This window comes from Balaenoptera physalus, assembly GCF_965194825.1.
Source record: "Balaenoptera physalus genome assembly, chromosome: 3".
Lineage (NCBI taxonomy): Eukaryota > Metazoa > Chordata > Mammalia > Artiodactyla > Balaenopteridae > Balaenoptera > Balaenoptera physalus.
The window spans coordinates 25,323,680-25,334,055 of NC_138890.1; the positions used below are offsets into that span (position 1 = coordinate 25,323,680).

The 10,376-nt window shown below is 47.0% G+C and overlaps 1 long non-coding RNA gene across 1 annotated transcript; it reads left to right on the plus strand.

Annotated features, from left to right (window-relative positions):
* The first annotated feature begins 228 nt into the window (after nucleotides 1–228).
* On the plus strand, nucleotides 229–9,436 carry LOC309658260. The gene is made up of 3 exons (XR_014262151.1): nucleotides 229–351; nucleotides 1,148–1,214; nucleotides 1,679–9,436. It is a non-coding gene; the product is annotated as an uncharacterized lncRNA (long non-coding RNA).
* Nucleotides 9,437–10,376: the final 940 nt, after the last annotated feature.

Below are 10,376 nucleotides of genomic sequence, written 5' to 3' on the forward strand. Positions count from 1 at the left end.
ACCCCAACTTGCCAACTTGGTGTTTTTTTTTGAGCAGCCTTCACAGTTAAGCTCACGTTCCCAGGGTATTATTTTTCCAGGTGGCAAAGGGAAGGCCTTTGCCCTCACAATGTCAGGGATCTCAGAGGAAGCAGAAAGAAAACTGACGTGTGCAGAACTGGTCCCCAGGGCTTCTCCCATGGAGCTGTAAACAGGAAGTTGCAGGTACACTCTTCAGGAACACCCTGGGTTTTTCTGCCGGTTTATTTTGCAGCCATTCTGCCCGTTCAGATAAACTGGGAAGAAGTTCAGAAACTCACTGAGCCTGTTGGCAGCCCGCACCTCCCCCTGCACTGACGCTGGCCAGATTTGGTGATAGCAAGGCTGCTGGGCAAAGATTTGCACCCGGGGAGGGGGCGGGCGGTGGGTAGTGCTACAGGCTGCAGGGATGTGCCCTCTGATTAGTCTAGCCCACTTTCCACCAAATCCCCTCACGCCACCCCACCCCACCGGCCCAAAGAAACATTTCTCAGGGCCATGGAGGTTTGAGAAGCCAACCCCTGGATGTGGCTGCAGCTGGCGTAGCTTTCAACAGCAGGCGAGAGGAGGAAGGGGAGATGGGGTACCCGGGCTCATACCAGGCTGCTGGCTCTAGGCTTTCATTATTGTCCCCTGTTTTCAAAGTTCCAGCTCCAGAGGGGGCTGGTGAGAGCAGAGTTTGGGGATTTGTTCAGCCTAGGTATACATAAATAGCAGCAGACAAAATGTCCTTTATCAGCTATTTCCCAGGAAACAGAAAATTCTTCTCGTCGCCAGATTAATAAAAGGACAGGGAGACAGCCCTCTCTTCTTCCCTCTCCCCCATGCAGAACACTAAGTCACTGTTCTGACACCCACCAGGAGGGTCCCTGTTGGAGAGAAGGCAGGGGTGGGCTGGATGACTTGGGCAGCTGCTAAGAAGACAGGTTCGCTGCCAGCCGGAGCACAGAAATTCTTTCCCAGGAAAGGGGAGGTGACGTAGCCTGCTGGGTAAACTGGAAATTATTAACCACAGGATGAGTAGAATCAAAAAGAGCTGAAAACTGATTGTTGGCTTTACCGGGAGTTGTAAACATGCTAGGAAAAAAAGGACAAATACATTCGAAATTTTTTTTTTTTCCTGAACCAGGAAGCACCATTTCCAATAATTCTGTCAAGTAAAGCTCTCAAGTGTTCTCTCCTGCTGGTATTTCAAGGTTGGTTTTGTTATTTCTTCACACAGATGGCCTAGGAAACACTCACCACACTCAATATATTTTTCTTTTCTTTCTCCCTTTTTTTTTTCGCCCAAAGAATCTGGGTCTTTGTAATCTGCCCATTGCTTATTTTCTTTCTATTTCTGATTTAGATAAAACACTGACTTAAAAGGACCTTCGAGACTATTTACATCACAGGAGAATTTGAGATTCTTTTTTATCATAAAAATAATAGGTCCAACTTCCTGCAGTCATCAACTAACATTTTATCGAGCATTTACAGTGTGTCTGGATATGTGGTAGTTCTATTTTTAAACGGATTTATGTTGTTGTCGTTATTGAGTTGTATGAGTTCTTTACATATTTTGGATATTAACCCTTTATCAGATATATGATTTGCAGATATTTTCTTCCATTCTGTAGGTTGCCTTTTCATTTTGTTGATTCTTTCTTTTGCCGTGCAGAATTGTTTTAGTTTGATGCAGTACCCCACGTGTTGATTTTTGCTTGTCCAGCAATCCGATTTCTGGGTATTTATCCAAAGGAAATGAACACAGGATACCGAAAAGATACCTAGGCTCCCATGTTTATTGCAGCATTAGTCACAATAGCCAAGGTATGGAAAGAACCTAAGTGCCCATCAGTGATGAATGGATAAGGAAGATGTGGTGTACTTACATACAATGGAATATTATTCAGCCATGAGAAAGAAGGAAATCCTGCCATTTGTGACAACATGGATGAAAGTGGAGGGCTTTATGCTAAGTGAGATAAGTCAGACAGAGAAAGACAAGTACTGTATGAGACCCCTTATATGTGGAATCTAGAAAAATTGAACTCATTAGAAACAGATAGCAGAATGGTCATTACCAGGGGCTGGGGTAGGGGGGGTTGGTGGGAGAACTGGGGAGATGCTGGTCAAAGGGTACAAATTTGCAGTTAGAAGATGAATAAGTTCTGGAGATCTAACGCACAGCATTGTGATTATAGTCAACAATACTGTATGATATACTTTAAAGTTGCTAAGAGACTAGATCTTAAGTGTTCTCACCCCCAGAAAAGAAATGATCATTATTTGACTTATTTGACATGATGGAGGTGTTAGCTAACAGGCTACGGTGGGTATCATAATTACCATAATAAATGTGGTAATTTATTGCAATAAATACAGTAAATGTATCAAATCAACTTACGTGTATACAATGTACACCTTACATTTATACAATGTAATATGTCAATTACATCTCAATAAAAATAAATTAAAAAGACTGATGTGTGAACAAACCACCCAGAGGTTGTATCAAAACACAGAGCCTGAATCAGCTGCTGTAGGGCTCTGGGAGTCTGCATTCCTAACAGCTTCCAGCTGATGCCAATGCTGCTGGCCTCTGGACCACACACGGAGTAGCAAAGCTTATACCCCAATCTCATCCAATCCTCACGTCAGGCTGGTGGAACTGATTTCATCAAAAGAACTTAAGGAGTTTTCCAAATGAGAGGGAGGAAGACAGGCCTGAAACAATCTTCAGTTTTGGAACAGGCAATGCCAACATGGAAAGGTGAGCAGATGTGAATAAGATACCTGTGGGCAGGGGCAGGCCCAGGCTTGAGACATCCTCCTTAGCTACAGAAGACAGAAGTATAGACCTTGGGCTTTGGAGACAGAAAGACACAGATTCAAGTTCCAGCTCTGCCATTCTCCAGCTGGATGGTCCCGGGCAAGTAATGTCACCTCTCTCTGACCCTTAGCTTCCCCATCTGTAAAATGGGGGTAAAACCTACCACCCAGGGTAAAGAGCAAGTGAGAAACCACATTTCCAGCATTTCACATCTGCCCACCACCTGGTCCCTGCCCCGCACATGGTAGCTATTCACTCATTCAACAAACTTAATGAACACCTACTAATTTTCAGGTCTGTTCTACACACTAAAGAAAGGAAGGAAATAGACTGATGTGGTCGCCATAATAATGACCCAATGACCCCCCAAATGCCCACGTCAAAATCCTTGGAAATTGTGAATGTGTTATCTTACATGGCAAAAGGGATTTTGTAGGTGTGATTAAGGTTAAGGACACTGAGGTGGGGAGAGGAGCCTGGATTATCCAGGTGGATCCAATCTTATCACATGGCGATGAAAGTGGACAAACTTCCACATGTCAAAATGCGAGCAGCATTTCTAAATCTTCCGACCCTACTCTGCTTAGATCCTGCTCAGAGCAACCTTGAGCTTCTGAGAGGAAGTTGGAACCTTCTAAGAACCAAGTGTAGGCTTATGTTCCTCACATCTTGCAGTTCTCATCTGGGTAGCTTTCAATTTGCAGGGGGTGGAAATGACCTTCACCCACTTCCAGTTCCTCTGCAGCTGCTGAGGCCTGAAAAACCCCAGAGTCACGGACACGTGCCCCGTGAGCAGCTGCTCTTTGACTCGAGTCTCTCCACTTATGGGAAGCTGGTTTTCCTTGGAAATCAAGGGAGATTGTGGGATAAGTCTTGAGCAAAATCGAATGCTCCAAGCAACAGAGATTGAACTGGGGCAGGATGGAGGCTGTTCATTCTTAAGAATATCTTTTTCTTGCTTTAATACATGCAAATTTGAGCCCAGAGGATTTGGGTATGAAAAGCTACACAATCATATACCAAAATGTGTGTTTTTAGGCCCAAGACATTTTTATGTTCCTGACCTTTGTACAGGTGTGTACACTGCGCTGTATTGCATGGCATCCTGTAGAACGTATGTGGCGTGTCTATGATCCAGTGCATTCAACAGCTGATAATCGTGACCCCATTAAGGAGGCTGACTACTTAGTCACTGCTAAGCATTTCACGTGCACGAGGAGCAGTAACAAGGATAGGACAAGAACAGGAATCTCAACTCTGCCAATTACTGGCTTTGAAACCCTGAGCCAGCTACTTGAACCTCAGTTTCTTCATCGGGAAAATGGGAACAATACGACCATATTTCATCAGTTCTAAGATGCACAGTTTTTCACATTTTAGCAGCTCTGAAATCAGAACATGGCATACAGCCAACAGAGCTTTAGATGCGGTAAAAAATGGTATTACCCGTCCAACAATCTTGTCGTGAGGATTAAAGGAGATCATTACACTTACAAAATTCTGAGCCTTGGCTCTGACACATAGTCCTAAAATACATATCAGCAACTAACACTTAATTTCTATCTCCAGCGCTGGGCTCTCCCACACCTGTCCAGTGATCATCTTAACCTGTGCAAGTAGGACCTTGATCTCCTTGCCCCATGCCTGCTCCTGCCCAGTCTTTCCCTTCTTAGTAAACCGTACCACCTTTCACCAGCTGCTCAAGGCCAGAAATGTAAGTCATCCCTGAGTCCTCTTGCCCTCATCCCTGGGGCAAAATCCATCCCCTAATTCCGTGAGCTCCATCTTCAAAATACATCAGGAAAGTGACCACTTCTCCCCACCCCTACTTCTACCACCTTGGCCAGAGGCACCATCCCCTGTTGCCTTTGCTGTCACAACAGCCTCCTGACCCGGCTCCCGGCTTCCACCCTTGCTGTGTTCCCTCCCGCTCTCCAACCGCACAGCACCCAAAGGATCCTTTAAAAGCTAAGTCCCTCCCCTGCTCGGAACCCTACTAGCCTCTGTCCCACTCAGGGCACAATCCACACCTTCACCTGCTACAAAGCCCTGCAGGACCTGGCCTCTCTGACCTCACATCCTCCCTCCTATGATGCTTCCCCCTGGCTAACATGTCCCTTCCACTCTGGCCACCTTGCTGTCCCTTGCACTTGCCAAGTTCATTCCTGACTCAGAGCCTTCACAGTTGCTATTCCCTCTGCCTGGCATGCTGTTCCCTCCCCTCCTTCAGGTTTCTACATTTATGTACAAGAAACAATTATGTACTCATTTGCTTATTGTCTCTCTCTCCTCCTAGAATAAAAGCCCCTCGAGGATGTCAGAGACTAACCGTCTTGTTCGCTGCTGTTTATCTTCAGCACTCAACAGTGCCTGGCATATAGTAGATGTGCAACATATATGTGTGTTGAGTGACTGAGTGAATGAATTAGTATGCATTAGGTATGCTTTCTAGACATATGAGGATATGCATGTGTATATGTTGTTATATGCATATATTTACATACACACACTATTCATATCTATATGTCTATATTCATATCCCTATCTATATCTATATTTATCTGTAAAACACAAAGCAGAACATACTCATTCACAAAGGGATACAAGATTTTATTTCTGGCTCTGTATTCATGGAGGAATTCTAGAGGCAAAACATGTTGTATTTGAAGAAACATAAGCCCAAGGTCATACAGCTACCAGGTCCATCAGAAGCCACTTTCCTAACTGCACTGGATTGCCTCTTAAAAGTCTCAGCATAAACTATGGGGAAGGAAAAAATAATAGCCAAAGAATGTTAGAGCTAGAAGGTTCTTCAAGACCTTCTAGCCCAGAGTCAACAAAATGTGTCCTACCACTTTCCCCTCTTGTGCCCTTGGCAGACATCACCAATAGATCACAGTACTTTCCCCCACTGAACTTCTGAGTCCTTCTTAACATATTGCTCCAGGCAGCCTCTGCCACTTAACTGAAATGATCTGCTGTCCCAGATCTGGCCCACCCCAATCAATTTTTGGATTGAGATTCTGAGGCCCAGAGAGGAGCCATTATTTATCCCAAATTTCATAGCATGCCAGAGGCAAAGCCCAGGTCACCATGCTGGACACCTAGTTTATGTTCCCAAGCTGGAAGGGAACTTCTTAGAGATCATCTTTAATATGAAATCACATAGTCAGAAAGTCATTTTTTTAAAAAAGATCTTTCGTTACTTCTGATTACTTCAAAAGATTTTAATCATTTGCAGCCAAAGGCAACTCACTAGTAAAATGAGCTCAGGAATCAGACCACTCCTGGCTGCCAGGAAGTTGCTAAATAGAACCAATTTAGCAATCAAGAGACCAAGAAGAACGTCCTGCCTTTGAGGAGACCAAGAGACAGTTCAGCAAAAATAGAAAGGGGCTGAACAGCTTGAATGGTGGAAAGTGAAGGAAGAGAAACACATTTTCCAACTAAAAATGGAATCACAACTGTGTTCAGATTCCACCCCTTAGGCAAGGTAACCCTATCCTCAGCTCGAGACTAAATCCCAATTGTCCAAGCCAAACATGCAGTCCCACTCCTCTGACAATAAAACGTACAAAACTGCATGTGACAAAATTCTGACCGTAGTCCTGCTGCAGGACTCGGGAAAGTTTGCTCACTTTTAAAATGAGAAACACAGAGAAATTCAGTCTCTTTTGCTTATGGCAAAAAGTTGTTGCAACTGAGTGTGATGACTGGGCTGTGGCAGCCACCTTGGCACCATGAGGGAAGCAGGCTAAGGCAGGACTGACAGGTCTAAGATGCCAGAGCAGTGGGATAGAAGGAAACCGGATGCTTGGTAACATGAAGAACCAGGGAGTCAACAGGCCCTGAAGACACTCTACATTGAATCATAGATCCTCCTTTGTTTAAACTGTTCTGAGTTAGGGTTTCTGTTACGTGCTCCCCAAAGCATCCTAACTGGCACATGAAATCACCTCTCCTTTCCTTCTAGAGATTCAAACAGGCCTAGTCAAAGCTCCAGCCCTCTCCCAACTTGCAGGCATTGCACTCCCACCCTCCCAATTGTATAAAGACAGAGCAGACCCTTATATCCAAAGGCAGCTGGGAAAGCTCTACCATTACCAAAATGTATTCCTGGTGTCTGAATACCACTCTGAGTGAGGCATGGTTCTCTTTAGGTAGGCAAAAGGTCCTGGGATAGAATAAGTCCCCTAATTGTGAAGGAATTAATCATATCTCTTTCTTCTTGTAAGAAACGTGGGCAATGTGTATTACTGGAGAAGCAGCTGCCAAGACAGGAGCAAATGTACAGGGGTTTTATTAAAGGAACTGCCCATGGGATTAATGGGGGAGAGAGCAAGGGCTTGGACAGCAGTCAGACCATGATGCTCTCTAACCCTGAGGGAGGGAGAGAGGGAAGTTTGGGTGCAGATGTCCTAGGCTGTTGTGCTATCACAGTGATTTGGAGGGCTGTGCTTGAGCCAAAGTCTACTGTCAGAGGAGTCCTATGTCTGCCAGGGATGGCCCACCTTTGTTTTTCCGCCACACAGATGCAGCAGGGGCCCTTAGTCACTTACACACCCTGTAAGCAGAGGGCTGCAAGGGGCATTCCCTGGCTGTCACAGGCAGCTCGGGAAGAAAAAATGGGCTCGCGGGGTGGGGGAGAAGGAGACATGGGGGTCCAGCCGGAGATCAAAGTCTGTGTGATGGTCATGTGCCCTGACACCCAGGGACTCAGTCAACCTCCTTCAGTGACGTTAGCTCAGTGCACCTATGTGTCACCTGGGTACCTGGTTGCTCTCACTGTTGTGGGAACTCAAGGCCATGGTGTGGTGTGGGCTACGGTGGCATGAGAGGAAGCTGGGCTCACAAGGTCCAGGAGCCACAGCACCTGGGTATTATTAGTGTCACTCTGGACTCTCAAGGGCCATGCACTTTGGGGCAGTTTGAGGCAATTCACCTGGTGAACCCCAGCTGACCTCTGACTTATTCATTGTATTGGAAGGATATAAGCTCGAGTGCTGCATCGGAGATGCAAAGACACAGTGGCTTAAAGGAGAGAGCAGTCAACATGTCCCCACATATCGGTGCAAGTGCAATGTGGGAACTGGGGCCCAGGCTCCCACACTCTTGTTGCTCTGCCCTCCTTGCAGTGCTGCAGAATCATATTGATGGAATAATGCTTTGGCAGCACATGTACATGCCAGGCCCCATTCTAAACGCTTTATAGCTATGACTCTTTTAGATAGTAGTATCTCAGTTTTACAGAAAACAAAGAGGTTGAACCACCAGCTCCACCATCTGTGCTCCTGGCGACCATACCCTTCAGTTAGATGTGCGGGGTGAGGCGGGAGCAGTGCATGCCCTCCCCTCTTTAAGGACACAAGACAGACACCATTAGTCAGATGGCCACCCTTGGCTACATGGCTGCAAAGAAGGCTGAGAAATGCAATCTTCGGCTGGGCAGGCATGGGCAATGTCTCCAGTGAAATTTCTACTCCTCTGCCTGGAATGGCTCTCCCAACCTTTTTGTCATGATTTAGGCTCCCTTTACCATCATTCAAGACTCAGTTCAGTTCATCTTCACTGGGAAGACACTCCCATTCCCCACACTGGCTGGGTTAATGCCCACCCCCACCCCAGGCTCCAGTAAGTTTCTGAGATTCCTTCTATTTCAGCTTTTATCGTATGTTATTGTAAGATCCTCCCTGGGCCCAACAGGCCAACAGACGTTGTTCGGCCCACATAGTGTTTTAAAGAAGACAGAAAAGAAAAATCATACAAAATTCCAGATATTTGTTTTCTCCTTGAAAATCATAAAGTACAGCCATACCGAGCAGTTACTCTCGTGTAGGAACAGTCAACTGGGACTGAGTGGCTCCCTAATCCCTGTGCAGAGGACACAGAACTTTTCACGCAGACCCAACAACTCCCTACTGTCTCAAGCCCTGTCTGCTTCATTTATTTATGTTGCCTGCCTGGCCCCTGTAGGAAGGAGGAAGGAAACCCCCTGGACCACGGGTTTCTTTGGGGGCAAGGTGCATTTCTTCTGGGTGTACCTTGCACTTGGCACACGGTACGTGCTCAAATGCACCCACTGAGCCTGTGACTAGATCCACGGAAACATTCAGGATTAAATTGCACTGTGGCACCGGCTTACACTCCATCCACCCCTCACCCCAAAGGACTTATATTTAATTGTCTTTGCAGAATCGGAGCCTGCGAGCAACTTCACACTGGAGACCCTTCCCAAACGTTAGAAATGCAGCAGCTTGGCCGGCCTCGCGCTCCAGCCTATCAATAGTCAGGCTGTCTCTGGTAGTGTTTCCTGGGCAGCCGCATTGTTCTTAGTGGCAGAGAAGCAAAGGCGACCTTCTAAGTCCGACCTTCCCCCTGCTTTGCTTAACCCTCCCTGGCGCCCTCCCTCGCATCTCTTTCTCTGCATGGCACGCCCCACTGTCTATTCTGCAGGATGGTTTTTTATTTATTTTTTTTGTCAGCACTCATCAGTATGGTGGGGATGGGAAATAAGAGCCCTGGCCCATGTGAAAGTGCTTTACCGGGGTCTCCAGGGAGAATCCTGTGCTGCTTGCAGCGCCAGAGGTCACCGTCACCTTGGCCTTGAGGTGGCCTGTTTACCAAAGTGAAATGAAGATATCAGTCAGATGTCAGGGAAATGCTAATGGCGGGCGCCGGGCAGGGAGCTGGGTGCGCGACTGGCTGGGCCCGGCTATCCCTTCCTTCCCAGTTCTGCAGCACAAAAGCCTCGGTGACTTAGCAACTCCGATAAGAGGTCAATAGGCAAATGTCAGGTCCCTGATTGAATGCTCCTCTTGGCCCGGTTGCAGAGCCTTCCAGACTGCCTCTCTCCCTTTTCCACACCCCTCCATACATCTATTCAACGGGAGGAAGGGAAAGTGTTTGTTTGAAACCCTGGCCCACCCTTTCCCTATCTCTGGCAGGAAAGAAAGCCGCATCCCTCGGGTCCCAAGGTCTGGAAGCACAATGAGAACCGGCATCGTTATCCCCCGGCCATAGATGGGAAAAGCGGGGTGTTGACCATGTCTCATCACTTAGGAGGATGGATGGGACTGGATTCTGCAGCGGCAAAGGACAGGAAACAGTGGAGCCCTGTTTACGGCTGTGTGATAGATAAGCACAGCCGTGCAGCCTCCCCACACTGGGCCTCATTAAGAAGTCACTACCTGAAACAGGACCCCAGCGTCATGAGGCCCAAGATGAAGCAGGCCTATTAGGTCTGTCTCCCAGGGGAGCAGCTCCTTTTCACATTCCTTCTATTGCTTTTCCACCCTGGGGGTTAACATCTGAGATGCGCTTCCCCTGCTCTGGTCCGGGGAGTCAGGCTATACCTCTGCTAGAGCTGGCCAACACCCCATCATCTTCAGGCACCCCATCATCTTCAGACAGCCCCCTTTCCGCCCTCCCAGCTTCAGCTGGCTCCTCCTTTGGGCTCTTTTGTGAGAAGCTAAAGAGTTACTTTGTTTGTATTCAACACCCAGGTCTTTCTGCAAACTCTTCTTGCTCCCCAGTCAGCAAACGG